At 37.1% G+C, this 10974-nt stretch overlaps 1 long non-coding RNA gene across 2 annotated transcripts; it reads right to left on the minus strand.

The window, feature by feature from the left end:
* Nucleotides 1-2591: 2591 nt before the first annotated feature.
* Nucleotides 2592-10774, minus strand: LOC125280718. Of its 2 annotated transcripts, XR_007187703.1 has the most exons (5): nt 10406-10774; nt 7370-7512; nt 7193-7298; nt 6862-6884; nt 2592-2697 (listed from the first exon to the last, which is right to left on the minus strand). It is a non-coding gene; the product is annotated as an uncharacterized LOC125280718 (long non-coding RNA). The 2 variants fall into 2 exon arrangements; XR_007187704.1 differs by lacking the exon at nt 6862-6884 and having other exon boundaries at nt 2599-2697; nt 10406-10771.
* Between the last annotated feature and the right edge of the window lie 200 nt (nt 10775-10974).

The raw sequence follows: 10974 nt of genomic DNA on the forward strand, positions 1-10974 counted from the left end.
GACTAATAAGTGTGCCAAATAGTTTGGCTAGTTGTGAGAGCAGATGCCAATATTTAATACGATAAATTAGTATTTCACGGCACGCGAATGAATACAGAAGAAAGCTCTGTCTAGGCTCTGCCCCGGCACGGGTTGTGTCGCGCTATTTATTAGTCTGGCTGTTTGATGAGAGCGAGATTAAATGTAGTTTCAATAAACTCTGTAAATGTATCGGATATAATAGTCTACTGTTGCGCTGATTCTGGAGCTGAGAACTGATGGCGCGGCTTGATCTTTGGTTGACCAATCAGCGGAAAGGGGCGTTTTATTCCCGCCCATGTAGAGATTGAATATTCAAGTCGTTTATCCATTTTGGTTTTATTGTTTTTCCATTTAGCGAATTAAAACAAAAATAAAAATATGAAAAAACGACTCGAGATTTGTTTATTTACAAGTATTTACAAGTCTGGGATATGTGGTGCCTGTTATCCGTTTTAACAGTCGTCAGAGAAACCCCAAACTACAATTTTATTCGATCCCAAAGGAGTTAGATCGGCGTAATTGTTGGCTTCACTCAGAAAGGACCACACCACTGGCAGCCAAACAGCAACGCACAACATTAATAACAGCTGGGACTGTCATTACATACATTATAACGGGAACACTATTGTAACCAAACGTTGTGAATTCTCTGTTGTTGTTGTTTCAGCGTGTTGTTGTGGGAAGAGCGCGTCTACTGGGGTTAAACACTGATTACGTACCTTAGTTCAAGCTTCACTTGTGCATTCGCGTCATTTTGTGCAGATAAAACTCGTAATATTAAATTTATGAAGTATAAGTATCTGATTAATCTCTCTTTTGTTGACGTAAATAACCCACAGAGCTGATGATCATCTATAGCAGGGGCCTCCAAACTCGGTCCTGAAGGGCCACTGTCCTGCAGAGTTTAGCTCAAACTTGCCTCAACACATCTATCTGCAAGTTTCTAGCATGCTTAAAGCTCAGAATCTTCCTGAAGCAGCGTTTTGAAATCAGCCATCGCTATACAAGTCGTTATTTTGTAAAATATTCTCGTGGCCTTTATAATATTAATATTGAACCACTGTCCTCACATGAACTGATTTAAATATGTTTTTAGTGCATTAATGGATCTTGAGAGAGGAAATGTCATTGCTGGCTATGGAGGCCTCACTGAGCCATCGGATTTCATCAAAGATATCTTAATTTGTGTTCTGAAGATGAACGAAGGTCTTACGGGTGTGGAACGACATGAGGGTGAGTAATTAATGACAGAATTTTCGTTTTTGGGTGAACTAACCCTTTAATTAGACCTTAATTAGCTGTTTCAGTTGTGTTTATTTGGGGTTGGAGCTAAACTCTGCAGGACAGTGGCCCTCCAGGACTGAGTTTGGAGACCCCTGATCTATAGCTTCAGTGCGAGCGCTCAAAAAGTAAGGCAATACATTAATATGATCGGGACTGTCTTCTTATACATGATATTATAAGCGTATATACATGTAATATAACGTTGTGAATTCTTTGGGCCTATTTGCTGTGTTTCGCAGTTACAGGAAGAATGCATCCACAACAGGAGCATTATTGACTACGTTACTCAAGTTCATCTGTGCGTGATTTTGTGCAAATACTAGTAATTTTTATAAACAATTTTTATTCTGTATAAATATCATTTATATAGGACGTGTTCCGTTGAGTTAATTAACCTTCAGTTTATGGGTTTTGGTTCTCTTCAGCTTCAGCGAGCGCAGCTCAAAACAGCAATGATTAAGTCACTGAAAATGTTTACTACTGTAAAACTTTCATATTTTTTCAAAAAAAAGAATGCATTATTTTTTAATAACTAGCACTTATATTGTTCTCGTATTATTTTCATAAACACATGGTTTGATTAATAATAAGGATCACGAACAATAACAGATTTTTTCCTCAAATCATCTCATTTTGATAACATTACTGTTTGAGCTAACGTTACGCGCGCTGAATGAACACCCGTAAACTGAAGCGCTCTGATAGAAGGTCAGTTAACTCAACAGAACACATCCTATACAGGGTAATTCATATATTTATACAACATAAACATAACATTACACTTATATTTGCACAAAATCATGCACGCATGAACCTGAACTAGTGACGTAGTCAGAATAGCTCCTGTTGTGGATGTGTTCTTCCTGTATAACACGCCGAAACACTAGAATTCACAACATTTTAATACAATAGCATATACAATTAAAATGTTATTAATATGACAGCCACAATCGTAGATAATGTTTTGTGTTGCTGAGCGCTCGCGCTGAAGCTAAAGATGATCATCAGATCAACGAAGCGCTGTTAGTTGCCATCTCCGACACAAAGATGGCGGCGGGAATTGCGGAAGTGACGTCTTTGAAACCCATGGATAAATATTCTTTTAATATCTAAAAACCAAAGCAGCACACGAACGATTGAGACTATTTTGCCGACGTTTCGCGTTGGGTGGCGGGCCAGCTTCACAGGTTCAACACCGCCTGCGGGAAGAAGAGAGAAGAAGAAACTAGGACAAAGACCCACAGCCTCAAGAGCACACACACACACACACACACACACACACACACACACACACACACACACACACTGCACAGATGCTGAACCTCACGCCTCACGCAGTGGAGGAAAGACCCAGATGACTGCAGAAGAAAGCACTCCCACACAAACTGGCTCCTGAAAGATGGAAAGATGGGTTAAAAACTCCTCTTATGCACACATATAGAGCCTTAAGCGGTTGGTACAAACAGAGTTCAATTAACAAAAATAAATGATCTCAAAACAAACATCAATATATAACAACCAGCTTAAAACTTATGTGACACAAATAAATAAATCATAAGCAAAACAGCAGGGCCTAGACATCAAAGGTCCATACACAACTCCACAAAGGAAGATCTATCAAACAGAAAAACAAAAACATAAAGCACTTTCATCAGTCTTTAACAAACAATATGAAATCAACACAAATAAAACACCCGTCACAGTGCAAATCTAACAGTGCTGTGACCACTCAAAACACACAATCCTCCAAATCACTCAATAATTACACAAAGATTATAACTATAACAAACCATCTATTGCTAACATTCCTCTGCTGGAGAGGTGGGTAGAGTATCCAAAACTACTGAAGTAAAATACAAGTACTTAATATTTACTCAAAGTAAGAGTTAAAGTAATAATCTTAATAGTTACTTGAGTAAGAGTAAAAAAGTATCCAATGAATATACAGTCCAGTCCAAAAGTTTGGAACCACTAAGATTTTTAATGTTTTTAAAAGAAGTTTCTTCTGCTCACCAAGGCTACATTTATTTAATTAAAAATACAGTAAAAAACAGTAATATTGTGAAATATTATTACAATTTAAAATAACTGTGTACTATTTAAATATATTTCACAAAGTAATTTATTCCTGTGATCCAAGCTGAATTTTCAGCATGTCTTCAGTGTCACATGATCCTTCAGAAATCATTCTAATATGCTGATCTGCTGCGAGAAACATTTAATGTGTACAATTGTACAAAATATTTGTGTACAATATTTTTTTCAGGATTATTTGATGAAAGTTCAAAAGAACAGTGTTTATCTGAAATCTAATCTTTTGTAACATTATAAATGTCTTTACTGCCACTTTTGATTGATTTAATGCATCCTTGCTGAATAAAAGTATTCATTTCTTTAATTTCTTTTCAAACACTTTTTTTACTGACCCCAAACTTTTGAACGGTAGTGTATAATGCTACAGAAGCTTTGTATTTCAGATAAATGCTGTTCTTTTGAACTTTCTATTCATCAAGGAATCCTGAAAAAAAAAGTACACAACTGTTTTCAACATTGAAAATAATCATAAATGTTTATTGAGCAGCAAATCAGCATATTAGAATGATTTCTGAAGGATCATGTGACACTGAAGACTGGAGTAATGATGCTGAAAATTCAGCTTTGCATCACAGGAATAAATTACTTTGTCAAATATATTTAAATAGTACACAGTTATTTTAAATTGTAATAATATTTCACAATATTACTGTTTTTTACTGTATTTTTAATTAAATAAATGTAGCCTTGGTGAGCAGAAGAAACTTCTTTTAAAAACATTAAAAATCTTAGTGGTTCCAAACTTTTGGACTGGACTGGACTGTGTATATATATATATATTTTAGGGGTGTGACGAGATCTCGTGAGACTAAACTGTGACGAGATTTCTCGTCGAGGCGAAAAGTAGTCTCGTGATGTTGCCATGACAGAGTGTTAGGATGATTAGGAAAGAATATGCCACCGCTACGTTTACATTTTGCCTCCACTGTCGTTTTGCTTTGTATTTAAATAAAAAAAAACATTTAATTCAGTTGGATAACGGTCGCCGCCGCTCCATATTTACAGAGTACGCGCGACCGTTTAAAAGTGAAAGTAAACGCGCGTGCGCATTCAAACGTGATTTCAATACCCCGCATTTTGAAAGCGGCTCACTGATGAATACAGATATCTCTCAATATGAAAGCTATTTTAGGCTGGGCAGTGTAGTTGTAACCATCTCTTAGCTCTGTATCAAAGAAAAATTTGGTCTTATTTGATCTTTGAATATTGAGAGAGTGCGATTATGGTTGCACTTATTGTAAAGTGTTACCATAAAAATGAATAACAGCTTTCTCTTCTTTTTATTTACTAGTACAAACAATAAGGTTTCATTTGTTAACATTAGTTAATGCACTGTGAACTATCATGAACTAACAATGAATGACTATTTTTATCAACTAACAAAGATTAATAAATACTGTAGCAAATATATTGCTTGTTGTTAGTTGATGTTGGTTAATACATTAATGTTAATAAATGAGACCTTATTGTAAAGTGGTACCATTTTTATTTATACTGTTTTTATTTCTATGATCAGTTTGTGGAAAGGAGTTCAGTTAGGAGGTCAAAAGCTGTAGAAGCTCATAATTCATGTACAGTGAGGTCTGAAGAGACTGAAATCATACAGAAGAAAAGTCAGTCAGTTGAGTTAGTGGCAAAACCTTTTACATTACTTGAGTATTGTTGTCTTTTACTGCATATGATAATTCAGTCTCAGAAAGTAGAACTGAAATGACATTCATTACAAAATGATTAGTTAAAACATTTCAAATACACCTGCAGAATATTTTTTCTAGTCATGTATTTCGCCATCTTGTCTCGTCTCATGAACTCAATCTTGAGTCTCGTCTCGTGAGATACTGGTCTCGTCACATATATATATATATATATATATATATATATATATAAGGGCTGTAACGATATGCGATATGAAACCGAAATCGCGATACGCAGGTCCACGAACCTGTATCGCGATGTGAGAAGGCAGAATCGCGACACACCCCTTCCAACTCCCAGAGTTATCCTTCCTGTCCAGATCCAATGCTACCACATTTTTAAATTACTATAAGTATTAGGGGTGTAACGATTTATCGTAGATGGTGTGTCTCAATCAGCTCTCTAGTTCAGTAAGTGTTTCGGGCACACACTGAATCTTGCAAGCAGGTTTAAACGTTTCTCATGTCAGTCTCTTGCATGGTCGCGTGAGAAAAGTCGTGGCTTTCTTTCACCGCAGTGCACAGCAACAGCTGTGCTCACAGAAAAGCAAAAGACGCTTGCGATGCTTTGCTTTAAGAAGTTCTGTGGGGCCGTTCACATAATGCGTCTTTTCCGCGTGCAAGTCAGTTATTATTTTCAAATGTAGCCGGGCGGCAGGCGCGCTCATAATGGGATCAACGCGGTCGCGACGCGCATGCAATTCTCAACTTCTCAGAATGCCGCAAGCGCACCGCAGGTCGTGTGACAAGAATCAACCGATCAGCTATGGCCTTTCCGTAACAAAACATCAAAAGCTCAGCCGAACAGCTGATCATAGCTGTACATGGTGGTTTTTATATCTTATCTCCATCAATATATCTCGTAGTAAAACTAATGCAAGGGCTAGAAATCATTTATCCTTTGCAGAAACATCCTGATCCTCTTGGAGAGCTCAGTTCATGGTTGCATAGCAACGACCGACGCCACGGGAGCGCAAGCGCTTTGGAAAGAAGAAGCGGTGCGGCCGCGCCTTCCACGCGTTTTTAGACGCGATATGTGAACGGCCCCTATTCATAATTCTAAGTTCATGTTAAATTTAACATTTTTTTTCAGTGACAGACAGCCCTATTCTGTTAATTTGAATACAGAAGGTTTTTATTAAATTTTATATTTATTTATTTTATTGAAATGTGATCTTGTATGTACAACAAGGAAAATTATTGAAATTTGTTCATGTTTTTTTAATAAATCTTATTTGAATTTCAGTTTCATTTTGTTCAAAATATCGTGATACGTATCGTATCGTGAACTCCGTATCGAGATACGTACCGTATGACCTGAGCGTATCGTTACACCCCTAATATATATATATATATATATATATATATGAGCAATATCACACTCGTAGCCGTGCAATATGGCTGTATATCAGCACGGCTGTGATTCATCCGTAGGCACGAGGCCGCAGGTAATCACAGAGTGCTGATATACAGCCATATCGCACGGCTACGAGTGTGATATTGCGTTTATACAACAGTTCGACGGCACGAGTGTGTAAATAAATAAGAAATAACAACGAAGCGTATTTAAAACCCTCTTTTGTGCAGCACTACTTCCTTCCACCACGAATTCAAATCTCAAGCTGACAGTTGGACCAAGCCTCCGTTACTAATTGTAAAACGTCACTTCAGAACTAGTAACGAAGGAACGTAGAGTCGCTTCATTGAGAGAGAGCGAGATCGTCTGAGAGAGCAGGCTATTACCCGTCTGATATATTCAGTTTCTTACCTGATCACTACTGTTAGACCTACCTGAAAAAAAGAAAGCAGTCTATTTAATTTCTATCTTTATTCTATTGTATTTATTTGTGCTGTTAGTCAGTTGTTCATTTTTTTCTTGTTTTATTACTGTTAACTTTTTTTTAATTCAATTTACCATTTGAAATCAAGCAGACCAAGTAAAAAATTATTATTGCTTCAAACAACGGAATGAAGCTATTGAAAACATCATTCAATGTAAATTGTGATAATCGTAATTAATAATCGCAATTACAATTTCAAGGGAATAATTGACAATTATGATTTTTGTCATAATCGTGCAGCCCTAACTAGTACACTACCTGTTCTGTTGGAAGGGCTCTGTAATTACTCTGTGGCATGTGACTGATGCTGACGAACACTGAGACTTCAGGGCCATCTTCACTTCATTTATCAGATTTGGTAGCTCTAGTGACAAAAATATAGCAAAATAAAATATGATAAAACACTCTCTTACACCTGTTTACCAACTTTCTTACTTTTTTGTCATCATTTCTCAATTTTTCGTTCTCCTCCATTTTTTCCAGCCTCTTCTGAGTCTCTGTCAAGGTTGTGTCTTGATACTCCTCAACAGTCATTCATTTCTCTGTGGTTTGGGAATCACTGTCCTTTTTCTTTGGGTCTGTCAAGGAACAAGAATCAAGAGATGGAAAGATACGCATTCATTTTCTTAGATATCTGTCTTCTTATCTCAATAAATGTAAACAGATGAACATAAATGTACCTTTTAAGGGGAGAGAGGCAGATCTCAAATGAGATGTGTTAATACATTATTTTAAGGGTCCACAATTATGCATGTTATGCACACACACACTAGTAATTAATGATTAACTTAAAGTGCATATTGCAGGTTAAACATTTTTTTCGAGATGAATATATAACCTTGTACAAAAATACCATATAAGAAGATACTGCAGGGTTTAAAAATGTTTTGCAGGACATAAGGGCACGAATTTAGTAGATAAAGTGACGGTCTCTGTAAAAACCGCTTTTTTTTTTTTTTCAGCGTCGCGTCATTTTACGTCACTCAAGGGAGTCGATCGCCGAGCTCTGTGTTGACTCAGTGCAGAGTAGGCTGGTATTCAGTGACAGCGGTCGTGAATCAGTGTGTTTTCTGTAGTTTCTGTATTCTATTTATCATCATCATGGTAAATTATTGTGTTTGTGGAGGTTGCACAAACTCCAGCCTGTCAGGACATCGAGTCCAGAGGTTTAATAACAAGAAAAAGGACGCTGCTGTCTTCCGTGCCGGGGTGTGTTTTGTGCAGGTGAAGAGACGGGACTTCACTTCTGCATCTGCTTCGATAAACGCATTCATTATAGACCGGAGGATTATCATCCTGGCAATATGATGGAGTTCAACGTTGTAATACTACTGTAAATAATGATATTAAATGAATAAACTTACACACGCGATGCTTCTTCACCGTTTTTACTTGAATCAATTTCAACACTGATGAATACAAATGATGTACACATGCATACAGTCTCACACTCACACAAAACAGTTTTGAATTATGTGCTGGTAATGTAAATACTCCAATTTCATTCATGCCATGTATGTAAACTTGACTGTAAACTTATATAGCCTTTACATGTCATATGCATCCCCACACAGTGATCGGCCCGGAATAAACTCATAACACATAATGAATGAATAAAGGAAACATTACAAGAAACACATAGGCTACACTACTTATGTTCGTCCGCCGGCGGGAGACGTGATCACGGGTCCGTCAGAGAGATGAAACGTGAACGGTGCACTCTAAGTCTTGTGTTTTTTTGTTTTTTTACATTTGCTAACTAACGTTACCAAATCAGTCGTGATAAGAAACCGCTATATCGCGTAACGTTAGTGTGTGGACGGATATTGACGAAGTTTATTAGTTTCGGTTATTAGTAATCAATAACGTTACTCCAAGATGACCAATACTAGCTTTGCTGTTGCCTGATTCATGATAATAATCTGTACAATATTGTGATCTGAGAACAGTGTCGCATATCGTTAGCTAACGTGTATATCTCATAGGTGTGATTGGCAAAGGACAAAAAAGCAGGAAACTATACGGTGCACTTACCATGGGGGCGGGGCTTTGTTATGGGGAGGGGCTTATGGAGGGGCGTGGCTTGCTTTTGTACTTTTTTTATGATAAAGTTATGTAAAATAACTGCTCAGTGCTGCAAAACAGACAACTCTGCTAATGCTAACTTAATTCTATATAAACTATTAGGGGTGTGACGAGACAAGATGGTGAAATACACGACTAGAAAAAATAGTCTGCAGGTGTATTTGAAATGTTTTAACTAATCATCTTGTAATGAATGTCATTTCAGTTCTACTTTCTGAGACTGAATTATCATATGCAGTAAAAGACAACAATACTCAAGCACTGTAAAAGGTTTTGCCACTAACTCAACTGACTGACTTTTCTTCTGTATGATTTCAGTCTCTTCAGATCTTACTGTACATGATTTATGAGCTTCTACAACTTTTGACCTCCTAACTGAACTCCTTTCCACAAACTGATCATATAATAATTTGTCTCGTTTGACCGTTATTCGGTCTAATCCTGGCCTGTCGCTGCTCTCTTGGCCACATAGCAGGCTAATTGTATGGCTGTGGTTTGTTATACAAGTGTGAATAAACATTTACAATTTCCTCAGCGTCCGAACTGTCATTGCGATCCATTGTTTTCCTATTGTTTATATTGATCTCGCTCCCTTCAGTTACGTCACTTCCGATTTGGCATTTTTCAGATGCGGAAGTAAAATTCTCTCACAAAAAACGACTCCAGAAGCCTAATTAGCGTATTTATACGTGTTTTTTCAAGAAAATCTATTTCATACATTATTTTTCTATACATTGAATCACTGAAGCTCTAACCTGCAACATGCCCTTTAACATATAGGCTAGTAAGGGCATATTAACCATTATTTTGCAAACCATATTATTTTTGAGCAGTTAGGTACTTCACCAATTAAATAAACTGAACAATAAAAAGCTAGTAACGACGTTTAATTAGTGCTGGTTTTATTTATAAATTGCTAAAAGTGTGTAACAATATTTGACCCCCTGTTGTAAAGTGAAAGATATATTTAGGTTTATTGACCAGAATAAACTATAATTATCACGTTCACACATAGAAAGATAGGCCTTGCAAAACACGACAATTAACTTTTGATTCAGACATTTCCATAAATCATATGAATATCTCAAATTGACACAATCAAATTAAACATTAACAGGCAGTTATTAAACACACTGACACTCATATATCACTCTTTACCTCATTTCATGACACAATTATCATGTTTACGCGTGTTAGCTTTAGCCCATGTGCTAATCAGTTCAGCTCGCGCTGTGCGCACGCGGCCTACTCAAAACGGCTCAGAATCAATCATTGTAGAAACTTCGACATGTTATTTAGATTATATTCGGATTAATATCTGGAATTTCACTCACTAAAGCAAAGTAGAATCATATCTTTATTCACACAAGGAAGATTATTACTCACAGCGCTGATGCACTCTGGGATCCGCTCCGTCTCTCTCTTCAGGCTGACGCATCGACTTCAAAAGCTCCGCTTTCAGTGCACTCAATCACATCTCCAGTTAGATGAGTGGATTTTCTGGAGAAACTGTCTGCTCTGTGCTGATCTGCTCTGACTCTCTCTCTCTCTCATCTGCTCACGCTGAAAGCAGCGCCGGCGCGACCAGTGGGCGGGACTTATGAATGCGCCGCTACTATTGGCTCTTAGGGGTGTCTCTCACTGCAGCACGATCAGTGATTGGATGAATCTCTTTTCCTTCTATAATTTTCTTTCTTTTTCTTAACTTTTTTTCTCTTTTTTGAGTCTTTTGGCTCAGTGTTACCATAATTGTTACAGCCACACCAGTTCATTTGTGTCGTGTTTAAACTTGTATCTTGATGTTTTTTTCTCATAGTGGCTGAATTCTTGATTTTCTTGATATTTAGCATTTCGAAAACTTGCTCAGTTTTATAGTCACACTAGTGTGGGGTGGATGTGTCTGTTTTGCTCTTGATATTTTAGATATTGCTGTGCACTTTTTTCTGCAGTGGTTG

Source organism: Megalobrama amblycephala, linkage group LG12 (genome assembly GCF_018812025.1).
Source record: "Megalobrama amblycephala isolate DHTTF-2021 linkage group LG12, ASM1881202v1, whole genome shotgun sequence".
In the NCBI taxonomy this organism is placed as follows: domain Eukaryota; kingdom Metazoa; phylum Chordata; class Actinopteri; order Cypriniformes; family Xenocyprididae; genus Megalobrama; species Megalobrama amblycephala.